Here is a 26690-nt window from a genome sequence, read left to right on the forward strand (position 1 = left end):
TGGAAATGGGACTGTGGGGATCAGCCAATCAGGTGTTTAGGTTGTGTTTTAGAGGGAGGAAGAGAGAGTGATACTTTTTTCATTGCTTTGTTGGTTGTGTAGTGAAGATGGCTAGTATTGGAGAAAGGCAGAGACATATTTTATGGATAGTAGGAGATTCATTTGTGTATGATCTGGAGAGGTATGCCCAGGCAGGAGGTGCTTCTCGTGATCCTGGGTTTCCAGGCCTACAGGCTTTGTAGTGCAGTGTGCCTGGCTGCAATTTGCAGGCACCGCTTGCTTTTTGCAGAGACATGGGTAATTTTGGTAGTCCTGATGTTTTGGTGGTGCACTGTGGAGGAGAGCATTTGGGCTACATCAGTGCTCCAAGTTTGGTTCCTGTACTAAGTTGTTGGTGGAAGAACTGATGCTGTTTTTCCCTACTGCAAAGGTGTTTTTTTTCTGAAATACCACCTAGAGCACAATGGAACAACCCCAATGTCTTTAATCCCCAGCAAAATGATGGAAGGTGCCTTGTTAATAGAGGCATTGGTATAGTTTTGCAACGTGCTGAGATGTCTGTTTTCTCTAATGACAACATTAACTCCCTTAGTGTGCACTATTTCACTCCAGACAGCGTTTAGTTGTCCATTCTTGGAAATGCTTGTTTTTTCCACAATCTAAGGGATGCTTTTCAGAGGTTGATGTAAGGCCGCAAAGAGGAAAAGAAGAGAAGCCCCCAAAAAATAGAAAACAAAAAGGTGTTTGTTTAGTAGCACCTAAAACCTTTTTTTTCAAACATCTCTTTTTAGAGCAACCCCAATAGAGGAAATCTCCTACCCAGGGTTAAATTGCTCTCCCCACCACCTTGATTTGGTCGATTTATCCACGAACACTGCGGTAGTTCGCAGATCACACGTGCCACATCCAGGACTTTGGCTGGCATGGAAATGGGACTCTGGAGGCCAGGGGATTAGCCAACAAGGTTTCCTGGGTGTGGTGTGCAAGGAGAGAGTGTGGCAGAGGCTCTGTTTGTTGAGAGGAGTGCGGATGGCTATGGCTGTGTGTTTTAGGAGGCAGAGTGTCTGGATTTTGGGGGATTCTTGGATACATTGGTTGCAGTTGTATGCAGAGCACTATGGAGTGGCTGCACATCTTGGATTTCCTCATGTGGATGTGCACTGGTATGGAATGGGTGGCATGAAGTAGCTGCATTTCCTTCCCCTTTGTGCCACTTTGGTAATGCAGGATCATCCAGACATTGTTATTGTTCTTTGTGGAGGGAACAGTTTTAGCCATGTTACTGGAACTCTCTACAGTTTGCCATGAAGGAGGCACGCATTGCCCAGAAACAGATGTGGCTGCACTCTTCCTCATTTGGTCTGCAAATGGAGAAAGCCAGGTGCAATGTCAACAAGGCTGTTTGCGTATTTTTGCGAGATGTTGGTATGTCTTCCTTCCACAATGAAAACATTACATTTTGTAGCACCAACATTTTCCGCAGAGATTGCGTCCATCTTACTGATGCAGGAATCACCTTTTTTTGCGCAATATCCAAAATGCTTTGCAGCCATTCTTACAAGTATAGCAAGCATTTGTGCAGTAGGTGTTGGCCATTGAAAACTTACAAGAACAAAAAAAAAGGCTTTTGTCAGAGCCACCACTTTCTCCCAGAAAAGATTGCAATGGTTTACATGCTGTCACCACCTGCATGCTTTGGAAGTCCGCAGACTACCGTGCTGTCCGCGAACTTCGCAGACTGCGCAGGTGCCTGCACCATTTCCTTGGCACTTCTATTTTTAAACTGTGAAAGGTGGCTCTGAAAAGAGGGTTTTTTTGTTTGTGTTTTCTTGTTTTATATTTTTTGGGGTATTTTTTCAATGAGACACACAGGGAAAGCAAGGGAAGGGAAGGTAGGGTAGGGGCATCAACCACAGGATAAGAAGGGGCTGGTGGAGAGAGGAAGACTCATTGAGGTAGTGGGCACTTTCCGTTGTGCTCCCGGACTGCAGCCTCGAAAGCACTCCGGAATTGCTCACCCCTGCAGAGTACCGTGTAGCAGTACACACACAAAACAGTGACCTTTGAAAGGTAAGGGTATACTGCAGTGCGTATGGCCTGTGAGGCTGAGTCAGGGCTGCCACACAGGAGTTTTCTTTGTGGTGACAGGAGCAGATGCCGAGGATGCTGCAGAGGAAGTCAACCTACTACCCTGTTCGAAGGGGATGACCCTCGGAACTTCTGCCTTGTGGCTCCACTTCAGATGTCACTGCATGGAGGTGTTGCCATAACTGTACAGCCCAGGTTTGCTGCGGCACTCATTCCAGCAAACCTTGACTGCTTCATCCTTGGCTACCCCTGCAACAGTGCTAAAAAGCCTCCACACCCAAGACTCATGTTGGCAGCTGGTAGTGAAGACTTCCACTACCTCTTCCTCTTCTTGTTCCCCCTTTGCATCATCACGCCTGTTCCCCTCCCCAGGCCCTCCAGGAGATTGTGGTGGTGGTGGGCGGGGGTGGTGCTGAAGAGCCAGCACACGCAGCAGCCATGGATGGCATAATCTCCACCACCAGCAAATCCAGCATTAGCAATGGAAATCACAGCCAAGTGCTCTGAGCAGCAATCCAGCAACAGCAATGCCAATCACAGCAATGCAAACCACAGACAAGTGCTCTGAGCAGGAAATCTAGCAACAGCAATGTCAATTACAGCCAAGTGCTCTGAGCAGCAATCCAGCAATAGCAATGCCAGTGACAGCTAAGTGCTCTGTCCTGGAAATCCAAAAACAGAATGAGGAGTAGCACTGGGGAGTAGCCTTTTATAGGGGTGCTGGGGAGCGCTCTGCAAACTTGTCACGCACTCCACGAAAACTTTGAACCCCAAGCTAGGCTCTTAAAGTTCCAAAAAGTCTCTAGATTGACAGCGGCATGGTCTGGGGCCTCTGCAAGGGTGGAGTTTCACAGTAAAACACCTTGGATTGCTCAAAAAAGCAGTTTTTGGTATCCAGGGGCCAGACAGTGTTCGCGAATAAGGACCGACACCCAGCGTGGGTGCAGTCACATGGTGACATCAGGAACATTTGTGAATGGGATGGCTGTCCGTAGGACACCTATTGCGCGGGACCTGTTGTGCTCATGCACCTGGGTCTCCTACGGTCAGGGTTGCGCTCCCCAAACTAATTAAAAGTGTGACACATGTGTGGCGGACAGTTCCGAACAGGCGCGGTGTTGGTAGGACCCAGGAGGTATGATGTGCATGTGCACAGATGTCTGCTGGACATGGTTGGGCTCCCCAAACTAATTAGAGTACGTCACTGCTTTGTGGACATGCCAGACAGGCACGTTGTTCATATGACCCAGGGGACGAGATGCGCATGTGCTCAGGTGTCCACCAGACATGGGTGGGCTCCCCGAACTAATTAAAGTACGTCACTGCTTTGCAGACATGCCGGACAGGCACGTTGTTCATAGGACCCGGGGGACAAGATGCGCGTGCGCCCAGATGTCTGCAGGACAGGGGTGGGCTCCCGAACCAATTAGAAGTACATCACAACTTTGCGGACATGTACGGAAGGTGCGGAGTCCTACGGACACCTCCATTTTGATTACGGACATCCCAGACAGGCGCGGTGTCTGTAGGACACCTCCATTTTGATTACAGACTGGCCGGACAGTCGCGCGCAGCGCGGACTCCTAACGGGGCTTTTAAAAAAGAAAGCATACACACACAGCAACAGTATACACATAGAATTTTATTTTCACACACAAATACACACAATTAGGGAAGGGGTAACGGACATGGAAACATTTACAGGGGAATTGGGGTTTTGCACAGGCTGTTCATCAGGGGAGGAAGGGATTGAGGTCTCATCATAATGCCTTTGCTTACAGGGAATTTGTGGGGATGATAGGCTGGGAGAGGGGGAATGGGTACAGGTGCAGGTGGGGCAGTGGTATTCAATATTTAATCTATTATATGCCTTTGAACAAGTAGTTTTAAATCTGAAAAACTGCCATCAATTGGTCAATTTCTGCCCTCAGGCTCACTAGTTCATTGGCCACATTGTCATTTTGGGTTTGTATGTGCTCATGCACTTGTGTAGTAGCTAGTGCATCCGAGCCATTCCCTTCATTTCCTGTATGTACTGTTAAACAAAAAAAAATGTCAGTTATATGTGAATCAATGTGTATTAATTCTCTTACTTTTGAAACTGCACTGTGTACCATTGGAGTTACTGTCTTCACTCATTCCTTCAAGAGGGAAATTCTCCGCAAGCCACTCCAGGGTGCTTGCCATTTCTGTGTAAAAAAAAAAGAGAAATGCTTTTCACTAGTCATGTACACAGTTATAGGAAAAAATATAGGGCCTGATTCATGGAATATTTTGCATGGTTCACGTTTCAGCAGTGCAAAGTAACTTTGAAGTGTGCAAAAAAATCCACGAATGGGGCCCATAGTGTACTTACCACTTTCTAGTATGGTTCTGCTGTCACTACATTGCACTCATCCTGATCACAGTTGCTTCTCAATTTGTATGTAAACAGCGATGTCTTTATGGGAGGGCAAACAGGGCGCATGCCCCAGGCCCCCACTCTTGGAGGGGGCCCCCACCTGTCAACAAATCTGCGGGGTGCAGCAGGGGTGTCCAAATACTTGACATACTTAATTGCAAAATGTAGTTGTCATTTATTTGCCCAGTATCTTTAACAGAACAGTAGACTTCTTCTTTGATTATGAGGCTGCAAGCAGCACAGGTTAACCTGCAAGTCATATTCACTGGAGGGGCCTGGTTTATGGGCCTCACTTCTGCAAGCATTAGCATGGCTTGCATTGCAGCTTGTAAAAAATCACAGACCATAGATCTCCATGATTAGCTTGTTTTTCTTTCGTGGGGTCTGAGTACAGATTGGGTGCTTGTCTTGGAAAGAGCAGGACCCGGTAAACCCATACTTTGCAGAATAATTTTTTGAGATGACATTTTGCAGCAGGTAAAAAATAAATGACACAATCAAATAGTATTATATCTCATTAGATTATTAAGGATACCTACATGTTGTTGGAAGCGGAGTACCCCAAACCATGGCAATACATGCCTGTGCGATTTATTACCTCAGAAACCTATTTATTGATAAGATAGCTCTGCGGGTTCACCAATTACTGCTGTGATCTGTGTTTGATCTGTACATCGCAGGTTAAAATCCTGGCAAGGCCAACTCAGCATTTATCCTTCCGGGGTCAATAAAGGAGTACCAACTTCATTTGGGGGATATTGTATGTAAATGTGTTCTATGTAAAGCTCTTTGGTGAAAGCGCTATATAAATAACACTTCATTATCCTTTGTTTTTGTGCAAAGATGTATATTCTGTGTGATAACCCATGCAGATAAATGTTCTCAAGAGAGATGTATGTGCTGTGCAAGGACAGTTTGACTGGTAGTCAGACTCTGACTTTCATCTGTTTTAGGCTGTTAAACTGAGCTGAGCTAATTTGTCGAAGTCTACATTCGTAGATAACTATGTTAGTGCTTCTTGCGTACTTCATGCAGCTGTATTTCTCTTTACCTTGTCTACTCACAGAGGTGTAATAGGTGTGGATTTCACAACGTGTCCTCTATGTACACTCTAAATAGCTGCACCACTGCTCCCACTCTCTGGGCATGATTCATGGAAGTGTTTTATAATGGCACAATCCCATAGGAAAACGTTCCATGAATTGTGCCCTCTGTGATTTCCCACCGTGACCTTTAGTCTGTCTGAGAAGCATTTCAGTAAATCTTGGAGTCTAGCCTGGGTTTGCATTCCACATCGGTCACATGTACTCCCTAAACTGGAAGGAGTGTCCTATTTGCCCTGTTATTCAATTGCAGAACAGAACACTGAAATCTTATAAATATTTCAGTGAGGCTTGTATGCTCCTTTATGTTTCTCCCCTTAAATGTGCATACTTGGGCTTTCCTCACTGACACAACAAAAAGCCTTTCTAACAAAGCAACATCTTTGACAACCCCAATTCCACCTTCATTTTCCACCCCATAATCTCTCACCCACCTATCTCAAACTTTCTCACAAACATACCCACTGTTTCTCCTCTTTGACACTCCCATCAAACCTACCAGATCTTTCAGCCTTCCACTTGCCTCCTCTGTGTTTCTCTCTTAGAAGCCCTGTACTTCTTTCTAGCTCTCCTTGTCTTCCCTCTCCCTGTTCACCTTTATTGTCCAGGTTACCTCTTTACTTGTCCTCTAGATTGTCACTCGTACATATCCCTCATTGGGCTAACCTTTTGCTTCTCTCTCTCTACTCACTGTCTCACTAGGTCTATCCTCTCTCTGCTCCCCTGTACCTTCTTTGTCACTCACTCATTACATCCTCTCTCTCACTTGTTTATCCCTTCATTGTAGTCTTTCATCTACATGATAAGCTTATTCGTCACCCCTCCCTTGTTTCTTCCTCCACTGTCTCCACAATGTCTCTTCTCTCTTCCTGCTACCCCATCCCCTTCTGAGTTCTGTCCCTTCCCTCACTCACCTTCCTTACCTCTCCATTATTGACTCACCACCATTGATCTCGCTTCCCTTCCTTGTCTTTCCCATATGTTCTGTCTCTCCTCTTTATCTCCTTCCCCTTGGAATTTGTGCCCTCTCTGTTGTCTGCCGCCTGTGACTGCCACTTCTGTTGTATGCGTACTCTGTTGTCGTTGCCCCGTTTTCACTGTTCCTTATTTTTCCTCAACCTGTGTTTCCCTCGCTCCTCCCGTGCACCTTCCTTGTCTCTCTAGTATGATCCCCTGATTCACCTTCATTATCTCTAACTTTTGTCTGCACTCTGAGTCACACCTCTCTCATGCTCCCTATCACTCGTTGACTCTCCCTCTCTCTCACATGCTTTTGCTCACTCACACTCACTCCTTCTCTTTCTCACCGTTCCTCTCACTTACACTCACTCTCTACCTTGCTCTTCCCCTTCCTGTTTTCTCCCTCCTGCTCTTATGATGTCTTAACCTCCTTGCCTATCCTCCCAATCTCTGTTTATCTCTCCCTCTCTATGCCATTGATCCTCCCTCTCTGCTTCTCTATGATTGCCACCAGAATGGCTGAAATTGGGTCAATCAGTTATTCTTTGATTTCAATGACTGCCCTCATGACAGTGTTTGCTGCTCAAAGATTAACTGGCAGGATATAGACGGGCAAGGGAAAGCATGTGCTGATAGTCAATGCCCTGGTGACATTGATTTATGATGGCAAGATTGTTGAATAAGGGTGAATAAGGTAATGCATCTGAAGCACATTATACATAAAAGGAAGCTGCATTCCGGTACAAGGTAATAACTACAATGAGTTGTCTTTAATACAGACTCTTCTTGGGTCCCCCTAACTTGTTCATTATGTATGTTGAATGTTGAGTGTGCCTTTTTTTCGAAAAGCATACATTGTAAACTGAATCACTTCTACAGGCTCACAATTTTTGCAGATATGGCCGGGCAATAGAAAATAATTTGCCCAAGGTCCCACACTTTAGTTAAGTAGTAATCCTGGGATTTGAGCCTAATCTGCAATTTAGGCATTTCACCATATATCTTCTCAGCATTGGTCTAATTAAAAAAAATATGTAATACAACAACCTGACAAATATATAAATCCTTATAGAAATATGTTAAAAATAAGATTCTGCAGATTCTAACAAAAATGTGAAGTTCCTAAAGAGCAATCAGACATCACATAAATGCACTTGACAGTTTGGAAAAGCGGCGAGAGATGTATTTGCCTTGAGATAAGATACAGATTTCAGTCGCCATTTGGAGCTATGAGTTTTTTCACATGCAAAATCCAGGGTGCCACCACCACATCAGTTATTATCACTGAAACATTATTGCAGATATGAGGGCACTCACTGCATGTTACCACTTGGCTAAAGAGCTACTTACTCCATTAAACAAGGAGGATGAACATATTAAAAAGTGTATTTGGAAGCTTTAATCCAAATGCCGAGGGCAGTGGCAGACACACTACTGCCCACTTTTCCCATCAAGTAGTGCGACTTCATGCACTCTTGTTTCCTACAAATATGCTGAAAAATATGTTAATGAGCATTTTCAGCACATCATTTGGAATTTCTGTTAATCCTAAAAATACAGGATTACAAGTACCAGAATGCAATATGATGTGCATCTGAAAGCCAGGTCTGGTTTATGCCTCGACTGACATGAGATAATTTGCAATCTCTGAAAACTGTCATATGTATTGGAAACTTTCAAGACTGATTTCAAGGCCTGGTACTATGTACTTGTGTAAAGTAACCATCACTTTATTCCAGGTCCTTGTGGAATGCAGCCATTATATTATTTCCAGGTGAACTTAGAATGTATAAAGGTAGAAGACTAGAAAAGGCAGATCACTGCACTGATCATGGTAGTTAGGGAGTGGATCCTGCTGCTGGTTGATGGGTTCTCAGGAGAGGATGTTCTTCTGTCTCGGTTAATGTTAGGAAACAGTTTTGTGAGAATCGCGTGCACCAGGGCGCTGGATATTTAATATTGTAGGATATTGGATTAAGTTTCGTATATAGAGCAAAGAAATAGAAGTCTTGTCAGTTTGGTTTGGTTTTTAGTGCTGGTTGATTGACACACTAAAGCCGACACGTGTTTCGACCCAACAGAGGTTTTTATCAAGGTGTGTGTTTGGGGTTCAATAAATGTGGGTTGGATGAGCTCCTGTGTGGTGGCTCGGCTGAGTAGCAAGCGGTCAGGGCTTCGCTCATCTTATTAGAGGCCTCACTGGCCTGACCACTTGCTACTCAGCAGAGTCACCATGCAGGAGGACATCATCCAACCCACATTTATTGAACCCCAAGCCCACGCTTTGATAAAGATCCCTATTGGGTCAAAACACATGTCGGCTTTAGCGTGAAAACCAAACCAAAGTGACAAGACTTCTCATTTCTTTGCTCTATTTACTCAACTTAATCCAATATCCTACATTATTAAATGTCCAGTGCACTGGTGCACGCGGTTCTCACAAACCTTTTACCGAATTTAAGACTTTGGACTGAATTTAGGTGACCGCAGTATAGTCTTTATGGAATCTAAGCTAATTGAAGATTCTATCACTGATTCTAAGTTAAATGAAGAATGTTAGTCAAGGTTTGAATCTGAAAGAACGTGGAGTACACCTAGTTGTGGAATCTAGAATAATGTTGATGGTAACCTCGTACTGAACCTAGGATCATGTAGCATTTAACCTCTAAACTATGCTTAGCCAACACATGCATTCTGGGTCACTGTTTAGAATGGAGAAAATAGATCTAACCGCTCACTCTACATGCATAGGGAAACGAGCCAAAGACACAGCCGCATACTCACACGCATCAGCCATTATACACCACTTGAAGACACTTCGCACAACACCTCTGCCATAAGAATGAAGCTAACGTTTGCGAGTAAAATTCAATAAGTATCTACACACATTGGGCCTCATCAGGAGTAGGGCAGAGTGGTAAAAATGCAGCAGTAAGGCTATTACCACTGCATTACCACTCCACCCAATCCCGAGTTTGGCCAGAAAGTTGGGAGATTCAGGTAAATCTGTGAATTTTCCGCCCATTTTCAGTGCATTTACAGTGGCGTAATTTGCACCATGGTAAATGCGCCGAAAAATGACTCATAGAGTCCTATGGACTCTGAATAAAATGGGGATTTACAGCCTTTCTACAACTCGGAATCCGGCGCCAACAGCGACTGACTGAGCTGCGGTAACGCTATTTGCGTTGGGTGGTATCCCGGTGGACATATCGCTGGGATACCACCCAACCTCTGATGACCCCCATAATCTCTCTCCCGCTCTCACATATCTAGACCACTTATCACCACCAATACACATGCCAGCTCGACATGGATGACTTGCAGGGACTTGGCCACCTCTCATATCATTGTACTGGGCAATATGTACACACACATGCTAGCACCTCTCTCAATTTCTTCCCATACCTGGACTCCGGTACCCTTACCCCCAACACCCCACCAGGGCATTCAACCTACAGCGCATAGTGACCGACCATACTAATGGTGAAAGTCGCTATACAAATTACATTACATATGCACATTAATGGTCATTGGGGGTCATTACGAGTTTGGAGGTAGCCATGGTGCTATTAGCACCATAGCCGCCTCCAAAGTCGTGTCTGGGTCCGGGTTCTTTGAATGGGGACTTACCGGGTCATTCCAACCTTGGAGGACCCGGTAAATCCCCATTCAAAATACCCTTCCCCATTCCCATTCAAGCCCCCATAGGGCTCAATGGGAATGGGGAGGGAGCTAATAACGGGCCCGTAAATAGCGGGCCCGTCATTAGCTTCCGGGTCCCTTAGCGGCTCCCGCTAAGGACTGCTGATTTTAACTGGCTGGGCTTAGTGGAACCCGCTAAGGGACCTCAGAATGCGGCGGTAAGGGGATAACGGCACCAGCATCCTTACCGGTGCCGTTAACCCCTTACCGCTGCACTCGTAATGAGGCCCATGTCTCTTAACAAATACTGAGTTCACTCCCTGTGATGTAATTTTCTGTATTTTCACTTACAGTGAAGTCTATACATATGCAAATAACTGTAAACATAACTGTAACTCAACCTATTTCAGCATTCAGTTTACACACAGTTCTTTGCATAGTTCAGATCTGTTTCCCATTTTCCAACCCATTCATGTCTTTCATATCTGTTCCTTGTAAGCCTTAATTGTGCCTTAGTTCGTTATAATACGAAAACCTTTCAGGTAGCATACTTTTGTCATCTTGCAGCGTTCCTATGGAACAAAATCCCTCACATGAAAACGGGTTTAATGTAGTTAGTCATCACATCATGAATGATATCCTCATTTCTGGCAGAACATTACTACAAGTTTCAATCCTCTATAGCCTTTTTATTCATCACCATTCACTGGTAGTTACATTTTCTACACACCAAAAGGAAGTAGGTTATGTTGCTTTCATATTACAAGACTGCATCTATTGCCTTTCTCCCTAGACCATTATTAGTTTCAGTAAATGAAACCTAGTTTTAGGAAAGAGTCGGCTGTATTACTTCTGTTGAATTTGACTTGAGACACTTAATCCATTCTGTTTGTTGTTTGGGTTGGGGGCAGGTGTTATATGGGCAAATGGATGACCCCCCAAGTCTATCTTTGCCCTAGGCCCCAAAAACTGTTAAAATGGTCCTGTATGCAAAGCATCACTGAGGTAATACTGTTGGAAGCACAGGATAGTTTCCTGCTTGGTGCATTCCATAATGTTGCACACCACATGCAATTGCACTGCTGCTTTTTTGCACCACTGCCAAATTTCTGGGTTTTTTCGGTTTTACTTGTAACTTAACGTCCATGAATTTTATAGGATTCATAGGATTCCATTAGTGCAACTTAACCACAATGTCCCTTTAACGCTTTTTTCACTGGAATTCATAGGTTTTTACAAGAGCGATTAATTTGCTCCAAGTTCCTTATACCTATTTTTAATGAGTACACCAAAAAAATGTACACTGACCCACAATGTAGCTACTGTAGAGTCCGCAGACAGAGCGAAAGTCTGCGAACATCAGGTGGCACCAACAAAACCCAGAAGCACAGGGGACAGCAGAAAATGTTATAACATTCAACCTACAAAAACATATACATAAAACAACATTACTTATATTTACTACACCCAAATATACCTTTTTGTGCAATTCAACATTTAAAAATGTAAAATTCTTTTTTCATTTAGCACACCATATTATGGAATGCACCAAGCACAACCCATAACTGTACACCTCAAATTACCAGTTCAGTACAACTCATTGTACAGACTAAGATAGACCAGCAACTCATTCCAAAACAAACTCTCACCAAATAGTAAGTACACTGCATTTATTTCTCTATTTTTGCCATCCATTATATAAAATGCGTCATAAAGAAATATTACCAGTTTCTATTTTTACAGAAATGGCAAACACACTTGAGTGGCTCGGGGAAAACCTCCCAAAAGGAGAAATGAGTGATCATGAAATCTCTAATGGTGAACAATAAATCGTTCAATATAAATAAATAATGTCATTTATATACAGCTAATTGAAATAATAATTTCTTATTTTCTTATAGTACATACTTTACTTGAAGAAGGTTCACCACCAAAGAGTTATGAAGAGTCACAACAATCCCAATGACTATCCAAATCCACAACTGTACAAAATGAAATTATAATTTTGTCTGCAAAATTGGATACACCTAATAATTTTGAAGAACTTTTAAATTATGTAAAAAAAAGTCATTAGAAATGTTAGTTATCACTGTCTCACCTTTTCCCTTGCCCCCAGCAATATCCCAAATTAGATTCACAAAATGTACAAAAAACGGTTTGATAAAACATCTCTCCCTCATTTCCCCCATCATGACTTGCTACAAATTCTAGATTCTCCCATGTATGTGTCCCATTCCGATACCCCATCCCTTTCATGAATACATTTTTTTCTACTATAAATGTCTTGCATATAATTGTCTGATAATTATTTTATTTTAAAAAGTCCAATGAATAGTCTGCAGACTGTCCAACTGTTCGGGGTGTCCGTTTTCAAAAAGGGCATCTGCAGACATTGTGCTGAGTCAGGAAAAGTCAGTAGGCTGCGGACAGCTTGTCCATTTGCGGACATCCATGCGCATGCGCCTGGTGTCTCCAGCTCGATGGGTGTCCGGAGAGACGAGTAGCACCACGGACGTCCCCGGACGTAAACATGTAACATTACCCATACGGCGTGACAGCCTGACCGCAGACTATGTCTGTGCTCAGTGGACAGTTTAAAACTGCATTTTCGGCCAACATAGGGTGTTTCAACTTAAAAGTGTACCCTTCCAGAGCCCCCAGACCCATTCTTAGTTGATCTGGAAACTTATTACAACTTTTCAAGGCCTATTTACTACTCAGTTGTCCACGGACAGTCATGCGGTCTGCGGACGGTTCCTCTGGAGGGACCCACCCCTTACTTTCAGTCATTCTCAATCTTGCTATCCAGGAGATGTCATTAGGAGAAGACCTGCTTTGCAGAAATTCACCAACCTTCCACTTACATGCAAAAAATGCATCTGTTATGACCATTTCTTTGCCCCGGCATCCACGACCACCACCATCACCATCTGGAGGGCCTGGAAAGAGGAACAGGTGCAGATGCAGAAGAGGATGAAGAGGATGATGAGGTAGAGGAAGTGCCTACCTCCAGCGCCTAAAGTGAGTCCTGGGTGTAACATTTATTTACCACTGTTGGGTGTGTACCAAAGACTCGGGCAGCTAGGGTGAGATGCACTGAGTTTGGGGTCATATTCAGTTACAGAAAACCTACTCTGTACTCCTACGGGACCACCTCCATGCGCCACCACACCAGATTCAACCACTCGGGTGTTCTGAGAAAGGTTGTTCCTTTCTCAGGGATAAGCAGGTTGACGGCCTCTAACCCATCTTCCTCGACCACGCCTGTCACCACAGAGGCTACTCCTGTGGGGTAGAGAATTCCGGCGGCCATCTCACAGGTCATACAGAATGCTGTTGACCTTTCCCTTTCAAGGGTCACAGTACTATGTTTGTACTGCGATTAACCAATATGCACAGGGGAGCAATTTGAAAGTGCTTTCGATGCCTCGGCCAAGGAGCATAAGAAACACTGCAACCTAGCTTAAATGTAAGGTCTGCACAACATCTTCCTCCATCCACCTGCCCCTCCGTTTCTGTGGTTGGTCCCCTTCCCTCTCTTCCCTCACTCACCTTACCTTGCCTCTCCTGAAAAAAACAAAAAAAGCCACTAAAAAATACAAAATCACAAAACACAAACAAAACTGGTTCCTTTAGGAGACACCTTTCACAGTTAAAAAGTAGAACTGAAACTAAAATCACAGGACCCTTTGCAGCCTGCATAGTCCGCAGACAACTGGAAAATTCCAGGCGTTTGGTGGGGGAATGAAATCATGTAAATTGTTAAAAAATACATACATGCATTTATAGCAGCAAGTGGGTAATTTTGTTGTAAAAGAAAGGAAAAGCAGATTGAAAAGATTTGTACAACATTTTTAAATGGCACCTGGTGTGTGGAAGTTTAATATGTTGGCCGTAAATGCATACTGGCCAACATGACCCATTCCAATCCAGGTGCTTATCAATTCTTACCCTCTCTCTTTGCATTCTGTGACTTGCAATACACCTTCTCCCTTTACACAACTCAGACTACAAGTCCCAGAATGCAAATTAAAAAAACAGGACTGAATTGGAAAATTTTGAAAGAATAGCATTTATATAAAATGAAAAATGGAAAATGCTGTGCGTTTACAAATATTTCTTTTTAGGAGCATTTTCACTAAAGTTAAGAAATGCATATATGCATTTACAGCAGCACCGTGTGTAACATCATTGTAAAACAAAACAAAAGCAAATGCAAAGGATTTGTACAACATTTTAAAGTGCCACTTAGTGTGTGGAAGTGTAATATCTTGGCAGTACATGCATACTTGCTAACATGACCCTTTCTGATCAGTAAGTGCTTATCTAGACCTAGTTTTTTCTCTGCATTCTGGGACTTGCAGTCCAAGTTTTCTATGGGAAAAAGTGCAACTACAACTCCCCAAATGCAAAGAAAGAATAAAACTTGATAAGCACCTACATACTGCAATGGATCATGTTGGCAAGTCTGCATGTACTGCCAACATATTAAACTTCCACACATCAAGTGCCACTTAAAAATGTTCCACAAATCTTTTCCATCGGCTTTTCTTTTCCTTTGCAAAAGAGTTACAGTCCTGCACATATGCATTTTTTTACTTTCATGAAAATGCTCCTAAAAAGAAACATTTTTAAATAGCCAGCATTTTCCATTTTTCATTCCATATAAATATCACACTGTCCATCCTCACTCATTACAATCCTTACACTGCCACCATTCTCCACCTGCTCACACATATGTGTATAGCACCAACATATATATATATATACAACACAACACTTTACCTTACATATAAAGTGCTATACTATAAGACGCCAAACACTGATGCATCAACCACCCACCATTGCATTACTACTAGGCCACAGTTACCTCATTCTTCAAAAACACTGCAGCACATTACAAATACAGTACACCACAAACACAGCACTTCTATTAAAATAAGCAGCACAAAAATAACCTAGAAATGCACATTTTTCACACACTCACGTTTGCCCTGTTCCTTCTAAGGTGCCAAACAGTACTACTCATACTCCAATTGTTCTAACAACATAGTTAACACACTTTAGTACACCACCCATAACACATCTTTATTAACTCTTTTTCTCAACAACTCATCCTACCTTCATAAATAACAACCTTGCTTGCTAAAAGTACTTCACCAATACCACATATAACCACTAACTTTATTTTACAATTGCAAGAAAGAAGATGATTGCCAAAGATAGCTATAGAAAAAAGAACACTCTTCAAATCCTACAAAGTAAGTGCATTAATATAGCATGTTTATCTAATTCTAACAATGTAGTTCCAGTATATATGAGCCTAGAGTATTATTTTCTAATCAACATTTATTTCACTCTTACTCATTATATTGCAACATTCACACTCTTCTATTCTCATCTAAACACCATCATTATAACACCTACTGTATACCTCAAAACATCATAATATCCTACTTATTCAATCACACCACCACTCCCTTACTTACTAACACAAACCCATCACACCTGTACAGACTCATACTCTTATAACCTTTCCAACCACATCTATCATCCCACTACACAATCACAAAGCACTCTATTCATCTCTACAATCAAAACCACACATTCATGCACAATGCATGTATATACATTCCACAACTTTCAAACCCAAACTTTCTTTTTTCCCAACAGACAGAACAGAATGCCCACTAAAAAGCAACTCCATAGAAAACAAAAACTTGCAAAAACTAAAAGTAAAAAACATGTACAAACAAAAGCAGCCTACTAATGAACCTAACTCTATGTATACCAATGTTAACATAGCCAGAGTAAAACACTCCAAACATTTTTACAAAAAATGTTCCACTGTAGAGTTCTTCACAATCTTATAAAGAGCTAAAAAGTCATGATCTACCCTTAAAAACTACTGCCAAAGACTAATCCTCAAAGCTCTAATTGATAGTGCATTTCTACTGAAGAGAGTTATTTGTATTGATTTTAAACAGAATGAAACCACTAACCGAATGAATAAATACATTACAAAAAATACTTCTTAACAAGTGCAGTGTCAATATAGATACCTTTTCAAACTTCTGTGAAGGTGAATGAATTCACACAAGGAGCACAGAACCATATTTCAATAAACAAGAACAGGAAAAAAAACAATTGCAATGGACAGTAATGTCAGAGGGTGTGGAATGGTAGGAGACACCATTACGGCAAAAGAAACTCTTATAGAAAAGAAGTCCCCAACAAAGTTTCAACCAAATGTTCCTTTTACTGAAACATACCAGTGTACAAATGGAAATGCAGCTCAATATGAAATGTATGCCAACAATCCTTCAAATCTTTATGACAATTCCTCAATCACTATGTGAGACCAAAAGACAAAATTAGAATCAAAACTTTGCAAACCATAGACTCCTGCCCAGTGCATAGCCACTGGTCTGGAAGGACATTCATTAGCCTGCATTTCAGGAATTGCTTGCAAAAGGACCTTCCAACACATCAAAATGTTAATACACTTTTCTGCTATACAAAATCGTATGCATAGACTGTATTATGGAAGAAGTCCTGCTCTACAGCTCCAAAATTTAAATAACATTCCCCTACATGTAACAGCCAATAATCTTCTTCAAGAAATAGAGCATGTCCAAAGTAAATATTTTGGAAATTAAGTTGACTTAAAAACATTCAGTAACTTCAGAAAACAGAAATAGCTACATTTCAAAACACATCTTCTAAAATACCAGAACAGGTATGTGTCTGTTGTCGCAGAACTTTTTATAAAAAGAACACAAAAATAGTAGAAATGGCCTACAAAATAGATGACAATGTGGAATCCCAATGGTTCCGATTAGCTTTATATCTAACAACACAAAATAAATACAAAATAACTGACCCCTCAATAGTTTGCACGTAATGTAATACAAAGCTTGACAGTAACCAAATGCCATCACGTGCTATTACTAACAACTTAGAAATCTTCCCACTTCCAAAAGCTCTCCAACAACTTAACTTGTATGAGAGCATTATAATCCAAACAGTAGACCCATTTCAAGCTATGATACGTCTTCAACCGAAAAATGCCAAATTGCCTCTATCTGATTTACTAAAAGGCATTTGTGGCAAAGTAGTGTATTTGCCATTAGATATTAAAGAAAATGTTGAAACTCTAGGAGTACAACGGACAATAGATCAATCATTGATTGTAAATGGTGTACCTACAAAAGACAAAAAGGTTTGGCAACAACTAGTCAAATAGAACAAAGTTAGACAAGCCATTCAATAACTGAAAGAAAACAATGAATACTACAAAGATATAAACATAGAGGAAAACTTAAGAGAAACCACACAAACAATTCAAGATTCAGCACAAACTGGCCAATTTGAATGTGTAGATCCTGTTACTGCAGCCAACATTTTAGACCAGTATATAATTCATTCACTAAGACACCATAGAAGATGCATTAGAAACATATCAAATGAGTCAAGTCAAAGGATCCGCAATGAGCTTACGGGAGAAAAGTGTAAAAGCACGTTCTTGTCCTCTACTTTTTCCTACAGGAAAAGGCGGAAGATGAAGAAAGATCCACACAAATGACTGCATCAAAATATCATGCTTTACAAATGTATTCTGAAGACCCTAGATTCATACAAAATGTAGAATACATTTTCCACCTCCTGTTCGAAAGTGAACTAGCAACTTACTGTTATGGAGTTGCACACACATTAAAAACAGACTCTCTTTTTTCAAACATGTCCGCTACCCAACTGCTTCAACTGCTTCAAAAGATAAAAGACAAACATGAGGTTCTGCAGTCAAGTATCACAAATCTCTTGGCAAACATGCCTGGTACAGAAGAATACTGGTTCCAACGTGATTCTGATGTACGTTGTATGCTAAGGAACCTAGACCCACACACATGGTTTGTTAATTTAAGTTGTGCAGAATACGCATGGGATGACTTGCACAACTTCTTACACACGGCAAACCAAAATAAAGAGGGAATAGATATAAAACTCCAGGAGAACTCTGTTCTCTTGAACCTGTCAATGTTTCAAGGTAATTTCACCATCGCTTCTTTGCCATGTTGCACTTCATCTGCAATAAAACTACCCCTTCACTCGGAAAAGTGGAACACTTTCTTTGGAGAAAAGAATATCAATCTAGAGGAGCACCACACATCCACATGCTTTTATGGATAAAATATGCTCCCAAAATTGGCCATGACAGTGTTGCCACTGTTTTACAGTTTATTGAAAAATACACTACCTGCGACATCCCTTCAGAAACCACACACAGTGACCTACGTACACAAATCTTACGCTCCAAAAACATAAGTGTGCCAAATACGGCTGATGTAGATATAAAAACAAAGTTAAATACTACAGCAAATGTCGCTTCGGCTTCCCTAGACCAGTTTGTGCAAAAGGACATGTAAATAGCTTGATGTCTTCTGTTAGACACAATGTAAAAGGAAAATCCTCTAAAATAAAATACAACATTAAAAGGGACGAAGCATCCAAGTACATCAATGATTACAATGCAATCATTGCCCTCTTGTGGAATGCAAATATAGACATACAATACATTTCAGACAATTCCACTGCAGTTGCAAGGTATGTCACAGCCTATCTCACCAAAGCTGAGAAAACAGAGCTAAAAGACCTCTTGGATGACATATCATCTGACAAAACACTGTCATAAAAATTGTACAGCTTTGGTATAAAAAGGCTCTCCCATAGAGAATGCGGGTGCTACAAAGCTGAAAGCTATTTAACAGGTACAGCCTTATATAGCAAATCTAAATGATCCGCCATCTGTTTAGCTTGCGCAGCTATTTGAGTGCCCAGACTGCTTTAACCCCGGATTCCATCCCTCCTTCCTTGGCCTGCGTCCCTAGTTCGATCCCTGCTTCCTGAATCCCCGCAGCCCGCCTGCACCCCCGCCCACCATCCCCTGTTGGCCATCCGGCTTAGTGTGCGGGGTCTACCGACCCACTGCCTTTTCTGAGCCTCATTTGCCACTCGATCTCCATCTGGTGAGTGATCCGCCATCTGGTTAGCTTGCGCAGCTATTTGAGTGCCCAGACTGTTTTAACCCTGGATTCGATCCCTCCTTCCTCGGCCCGCATCCCTAGTTCGATCCCCGCTTCCTGAATCCCTGCAGCCCGCCTCCCGACCCGCCCACCATCCCCTGATTGGCCATCCGGCTTAGTGTGCTGGGTCTACCGACCCACAGCCTTTTCTGAGCCTCATTCGCCACTCGATCTCCAGCTAGTGAGTGATCCGCCATCTGTTTAGCTTGCGTAGCTATTTGAGTGCCCAGACTGCTTTAACCCCGGATTCCATCCGTCCTTCCTCAGCCTGCGTCCCTAGTTCGATCCCCGCTTCCTGAATCCCCGCAGCCCGCCTCCCGACCTGCCCACCATCCCCTGATTGGCCATCTGGCTTAGTGTGCTGGGTCTACCGACCCACGGCCTTTCCTGAGCCTCATTTGCCACTCGATCTTCATCTGGTGAGTGATCCGCCATCTGCTTAGCTTGAGCAGCTATTTATGTACCCAGGCTGCTTTAACCCCGGATTCCATCCCTCCTTCCTCGGCCTGCGTCCCTAATTCGATCCCCGCTTCCTGAATCCCCGCAGCCCGCCTCCCGACCTGCCCACCATCCCCTGATTGGCCATCCGGCTTAGTGTGCTGGGTCTACCGACCCACTGCCTTTTCTGAGCCTCATTTGCCACTCGATCTCCATCTAGTGAGTGATCCGCCATCTGTTTAACTTGCGCAGCTATTTGAGTGCCCAGGCTGCTTTAACCCCCGGATTCCATCCCTCCTTCCTCGGCCCGCGTCCCTAATTTGATCCCCGCTTCCTGAATCCCTGCAGCCCGCCACCCGACCCGCCCACCATCCCCTGATTGGCCATCCGGCTTAGTGTGCTGGGCCTACCGACCCACTGCCTTTTCTGAGCCTCATTTGCCACTTGATCTCCATATGGTGAGTGATCTGCCATCTGCTTAGCTTGCGCAGATATTTGACTGCCTAGACTGCTTTAACCCCGGATTCCATCCCTCCTTCCTCGGCCTGCGTCCCTAGTTCGATCCCAGCTTCCTGAATCCCCGCATCTCACCTCCCGACCAGGCCACCATCCCCTGATTGGCCATCCGGCTTAGTGTGCTGGGTCTACCGACCCACAGCCTTTTCTGAGCCTCATTTGCCACTCGATCTCTATATGGTGAGTGATCCGCCATCTGTTTAGCTTGCGCAGCTATTTGACTGCCTAGACTGCTTTAACCCCGGATTCCATCCCTCCTTCCTCGGCCTGCGTCCCTAGTTCGATCCCAGCTTCCTGAATCCCCGCATCCCGCCTCCCGACCATCCCACATCCGCTGATTGGCCATCCGGCTTAGTGTGCTGGGTCTACCGACCCACGGCCTTTTCTGAGCCTCATTTGCCACTTGAGCTCCATCTGGTGAGTGATCCGCCATCTGTTTAGCTTGCGCAGCTATTTGAGTGCCCAGACTGCTTTAACCCCAGATTCCATCCCTCCTTCCTCGGCCCACGTCCCTAGTTCGATCCCCGCTTCCTGAATCCCTGCAGCCCGCCTCCCGACCTGCCCACCATCCCCTGATTGGCCATCCGGCTTAGTGTGCTGGGTCTACCGACCCACGGCCTTTTCTGAGCCTCATTTGCCACTCGATCTCCATCTGGTGAGTGATTTGCCATCTGTTTAGCTTGCGCAGCTATTTCAGTACCCAGACTGCTTTAACCCCAGATTCCATCCCTCCTTCCTCGGCCCACGTCCCTAGTTCGATCCCCGCTTCCTGAATCCCCGCAGCCCGCCTCCCGACCTGCCTACCATCCCCTGATTGGCCATCCGGCTTAGTGTGCTGGGCCTACCGACCCACGGCCTTTTCTGAGCCTCATTTGCCACTCGATCTCCATCTGGTGAGTGATCCGCCATCTGTTTAGCTTGCGCAGCTATTTGAGTGCCCAGACTGTTTTAACCCTGGATTCGATCCCTCCTTCCACGGCCCGCGTCCCTAGTTCGATGCCCGCTTCCTGAATCCCTGCAGCACGCCTCCCGACCCGCCCACCATCCCCTGATTGGCCATCCGGCTTAGTGTGCTGGGTCTACCGACCCACAGCCTTTTCTGAGCCTCATTTGCCACTCGATCTCCATCTAGTGAGTGATCTGCCATCTGTTTAGCTTGCGCAGCTATTTGAGTGCCCAGGCTGCTTTAACCCCGGATTCCATCCCTCCTTCCTTGGCCCGCGTCCCTAATTCGATCCCCGCTCCCTGAATCCCTGCAGCCCGCCTCCCGGCCCGCCCACCATCCCCTGATTGGCCATCCGGCTTAGTGTGCTGGGTCTACCGACCCACTGCCTTTTCTGAGCCTCATTTGCCACTTGATCTCCATCTGGTGAGTGATCCACCATCTGTTAAGCTTGCGCAGATATTTGACTGCCTAGACTGCTTTAACCCCGGATTCCATCCCTCCTTCCTCGGCCTGCGTCCCTAGTTCGACCCGAGCTTCCTGAATCCCCGCATCCCGCCTCCCGACCAGGCCACCATCCCCTGATTGGCCATCCGGCTTAGTGTGCTGGGTCTACCGACCCACAGCCCTTTCTGAGCCTTATTTGCCACTCGATCTCCATCTAGTGAGTGATCCGCCATCTGTTTAGCTTGCGCAGTTATTTGAGTGCCCAGGCTGCTTTAACCCCCGGATTCCATCCCTCCTTCCTCGGCCCGCGTCCCTAATTCGATCCCCGCTTCCTGAATCCCTGCAGCCCGCCACCCGACCCGCCCACCATCCCCTGATTGGCCATCCGGCTTAGTGTGCTGGGTCTACCGACCCACAGCCTTTTTTGAGCCTCATTTGCCACTCGATCTCCATATGGTGAGTGATCTGCCATCTGCTTAGCTTGCACAGCTATTTGAGTGCCCAGGCTGCTTTAACCCCAGATTCCATCCCTCCTTCCTCGGCCCGCGTCCCTAGTTCGATCCCTGCTTCCTGAATCCCTGCAGCCCGACTTCCGACCCGCCCACCATCCCCTGATTGGCCATCCGGCTTAGTGTGCTGGGTCTACCGACCCACTGCCTTTTCTGAGCCTCATTTGCCACTTGATCTCCATCTAGTGAGTGATCCACCATCTGTTTAGCTTGCGCAGATATTTGACTGCCTAGACTGCTTTAACCCCAGATTCCATCCCTCCTTCCTCGGCCCGCTTCCCTAATTCGATCCCCGCTCCCTGAATCCCTGCAGCCCGCCTCCCGACCCGCCTACCATTGTCATGATGCCTGCCTCTAAGGAGCCAGGCCGGACCCAGCAACCCCAGAGGCAGACATCATTTTCCGCTGGGAAGTCCCAGCGGGCCCAAGTCAGGGCCCTTTGGACTCAGTCCTGGCCCCTTAGGCGCCAGGCTCATAGGGGCCCCCAGTCCTGGCGCCTTAGGCGCCAGGCTCATAAGAGAGGATATGTGTTTAAGTGCTTGGGTGCACACTTACCTGATGCAGACCATGCTGCTTCATCCAGGCCCTCTTGAGGCCTGAATGGGACTACTTTACCTGTGGGACTACTTCACCACCTGGGTGTGGTCGGGGAAGGATACATACCTGATTGGTGGAAGGATACATACCAGGAACTTCTTCCAAGGCTATTTAAACCACACCCGATCAGCCACACGTGCTTCGCGTTGTTCTGCATCTAGCAGCTGGACGCTCACCGTGTCTGCTCCTGCATCCTGACTTCAGCCACGCCTGTCAGCACCCTGGAACACCTGCAAGGGGAGAAAGGGGAGAAAGGAGAGATTAGCTGAAGAAAAGCCCTTACCTGCTAAATCTGCATTCCGGAGTCACTTCACCGACGATCCTGAAAAGGAAGACATCTTTTTTAAAGCATTTCGTTTCGATCGCTGCAGCACTGCATTTCACTCACCTTGGCAAGGCGCTTCCATCTTCAGCAGCGATCTTCCGGATTCAGCTACGTTCCGGTGCCTAGAGGAAAAAAGACCAGAACAAAGGTGAGAGGGAGAAAAGGAATAAGGAAAGCTCAGTTTCCTTTTAAGACTTACCTGTTGGATATTTCCCTCTGCATTTCGGGTCCTGCCGCTTCCTGGCATCTCCGGACCCCGGCCCCTATGGGGAAAAAGACAAAGTAATTGTTGAGCGTTTGTAAAGACATTACATGAGCGCTCATCCGGAACTTACCTGCCATTTACTGAAGCGGCACGCTTCACTTCGGGTCGGCGCCATTTCTCCGGCATCCGAACCCCAGCCCCTAAGGGGAAAAGGACATGAGCATTAGCGCTTGCTGCAATAAGACAACAGACATAATTAAAGAGCTTGAACTTTTGAACAGAACTATTACAGCGCCTTACCTGAACAGTCAAGCTTACATGAACTCCATCAACCCTCAATCCAGTGAAGTAACTGGGTTTCAACGCGCCCCTGCATCTGAAGCAGGACGGAGAGCTCACCATTCCAAACCCTAAGGTGAGGCTTCACGGGGAACCGTGGAAGAGGTTTCGTGGAGGGTTGGATGGGAGTGGGAGGCTTGAACATTATTTCCGCCAGTTGGTAATACTCCCTTTCCACGTACAGGAGGGTATTCTTGCGAGCCAGAGAAGCCAGAATAGAGGGGCCCTTCCAGTCCATCTTCAGAGCCGCGCCTCCGTGGTAATCAGGTGAGCGTTACAGAACGCGAAGCCTTACCACAATTTCCCACCCGGGCGCTATGGAGACTTCCGAGACAGATCAGCTGGCCCAGCTTTTAGGGGAAGTACGGGCAGAAGTGCACTCAGCCCGCCAGGAGACTAACGCTCTTAGAAGAGAATTAATCCTATCCAGGGAAAGAACTGATGATCTGGCCAAAAGGTTGTTGCAGGGCCAGGCAGGGCACACCCCTTTACCAGATTCCGGGGGTACTTCTACATCAAGGGGTTCGACTAACCCGGCACAAATCAATCTACCTGGACACATGCCTCTGGCCCCGCCTGAACGTTTTGCGGGGGATCCCAAGAAATATGCCGTTTTTATGAACCAATGCCGTTTACACTTTTTATGCAGGCCCGGGGCCTTCCCCAACGACCAGACCAAAGTAGCCTTTGTACTATCTTACCTCAGTGGCTGTGCTGCCGATTGGTCTATTCCATTGGTAAATCAGGATGATCCCATTCTCCGGGATTTCCAGGGCTTCCAGGCCAGCATGGAAAGATTGTTCGCTCGACACTCGCAGGGACAGGCCCTTGACAACGAACTGTTATCCTTACGGCAAGGTAATCAGGATCTTTTGTCCTATATCGCCACCTTTAATAGATGATTGTGGAAACCGGATGGCCTGAAAATAAAAGGATCACCTTGTTTCATCGAGGCCTGCGCGGAGAGCTTAAAGATGTTATAGCTCAGATAGTAGGTCCACCCCAGGCCTGCACAGACTACATAGACTTAGTGGTTCAACTTGATCATAGACTTCAAAATAGAAAAGCAGATCGGCTCAAGTACGAAACCAGAGTACCCATCAAGACCCACGTTAACTCCAAGAGTACTGACATTTCCGAACCGATGCAAATAGGCAGTGTTAAAGGACCATTAACGCAGAAAGAACGAGAGAGAAGGCAACAAATGCAACTTTGTCTGTATTGTGGGACTTCCGGTCACTTTCTCCAAAGTTGTCCAGTAAAACCACCCAAGAAGGTGGTTGGAGCCACTGATAACGAGCTATTGACACCTGGTTCGGGAAACGACCTAGCCCGACAAGCGTAGGGGTCCACTTGCCGAGCTTGAAAACAAACTCTTTGACCTCGCATTTTGTCATGCCAATGGTGCTAGTGAATCCAAAACAGCCTCAGCAGTTGCATGCCATAAAAGCATACATAGACAGTGGAGCTATTGGAAATTACATAGACCATGAATTGGCTTCCAGGATTAAGCTTCCTCTCCGTCCAAAAGTAACCCAAAATGTAATTACCACAGTTGATGGAACCGAAATAACCTCAGGGCCTGTAACGCATTCCACTGTTGAAATCACACTGGTGGGTCAAGATGGACACCGGGAAGCAATCGTGTTTGATGTAATCAAGGCCCCACAATTTCAAGTACTTCTTGGAATCCCTTGGTTAGAAACACATAATCCAAGAATAGACTGGCGAGCAAAGAAGATAACTTTTCCTGATTGTGAACCAACCTGTTATCCAAGGAATCCAGTTATGGGTCTAGCCTCTGCAACTGCCACCCCTGTACAGCTACCATCTGAATACCAAGAATTCCAAGACATTTTTCAGAAAGAGCAGGCTAACACTTTGCCTCCCCATCGATCTTACGATTGCCAAATCGACTTGGTACCCGATGTGCCACTACCTTGTAGCAGGATTTATGCTCTTACTGAACCTGAGAACCTGCATTTGCGTCAGTACTTGGATCAATACCTGGCCAATGGCTTCATTCGCCCGTCAAAGTCTCCAGTCTCTTCCGCTTTGTTCTTCGTACCTAAGAAGGAAGGAGACCTCAGGACCTGTATTGACTACCGCGCCCTGAATCAGATAACGATTAAGAATATGTACCCATTGCCCCTGATACTTGAACTCATCGACCAAGTAAAAGATGCTCGTGTGTACACCAAGCTAGATCTCCAAGGAGCTTACCACCTGGTGCGTGTAAAAGAGGGTGACGAGTGGAAGACTGCATTCCGTACCAAATTTGGGCTCTTCGAGTATCAAGTAATGCCCTTCGGTTTGTGCAACGCACCTGCCGCCTTTCAGTACTTCATGAATGATGTTCTTCGGGAACTTATTGATGTTTGTGTCATCGTTTATATTGACGACATCCTGGTGTACTCTTCCTCAGAATCTGATCACAGAAAACATGTTAGGGCAGTTCTTGAGAAATTGCGCCAGCACAAGTTATTTGCCAAGCTTGAAAAATGCGTTTTTCATACCACAGAAGTGGAGTTTCTCGGATTCATCCTGACGCCTCAAGGAATCCGAATGGACTCGCAGAAGGTGGACGCCATTCTCAAATGGCCATCTCCGAGCTCAGTGAAGGGAGTGCTTTGCCAATTTCTATCGAAGGTTCATCCCGGAATTTTCTCGAACAGTTCAACCCATCACAGCTCTCTTAAAGAAAAATAAACGCTTCGAATGGACTCATGAGGCCGAACAAGCCTTTCAGGACCTGAAAACCAAATTCACCTCTGCACCTGTATTGAAGCACCCGCACCCAGATCTCCCTTACATTGTGGAAACCGATGCATCCAGTTCGGCCATGGGAGCTGTCCTGTCGCAAAGAGACCCAGAAACTAACCAATTACACCCTGTAGCCTTTTGGTCGAGAAAATTCTCTCCACCTGAAATCAATTACGCAATTACCGACAAAGAACTACTGGCTATTAAATCGGCTTTCAAGGCTTGGCGTCACTATCTTCTTGGGGCTAGACATACCATCACCGTAATTACGGACCACAGAAATTTGCAGTATCTAAAGACGGCCAAAGCTCAATCTTCACGACAACTC

The sequence above is a fragment of the Ambystoma mexicanum genome, chromosome 12 (assembly GCF_040938575.1).
Source record: "Ambystoma mexicanum isolate Mex_15411 chromosome 12, UKY_AmexF1_1, whole genome shotgun sequence".
NCBI classification, from domain to species: domain Eukaryota; kingdom Metazoa; phylum Chordata; class Amphibia; order Caudata; family Ambystomatidae; genus Ambystoma; species Ambystoma mexicanum.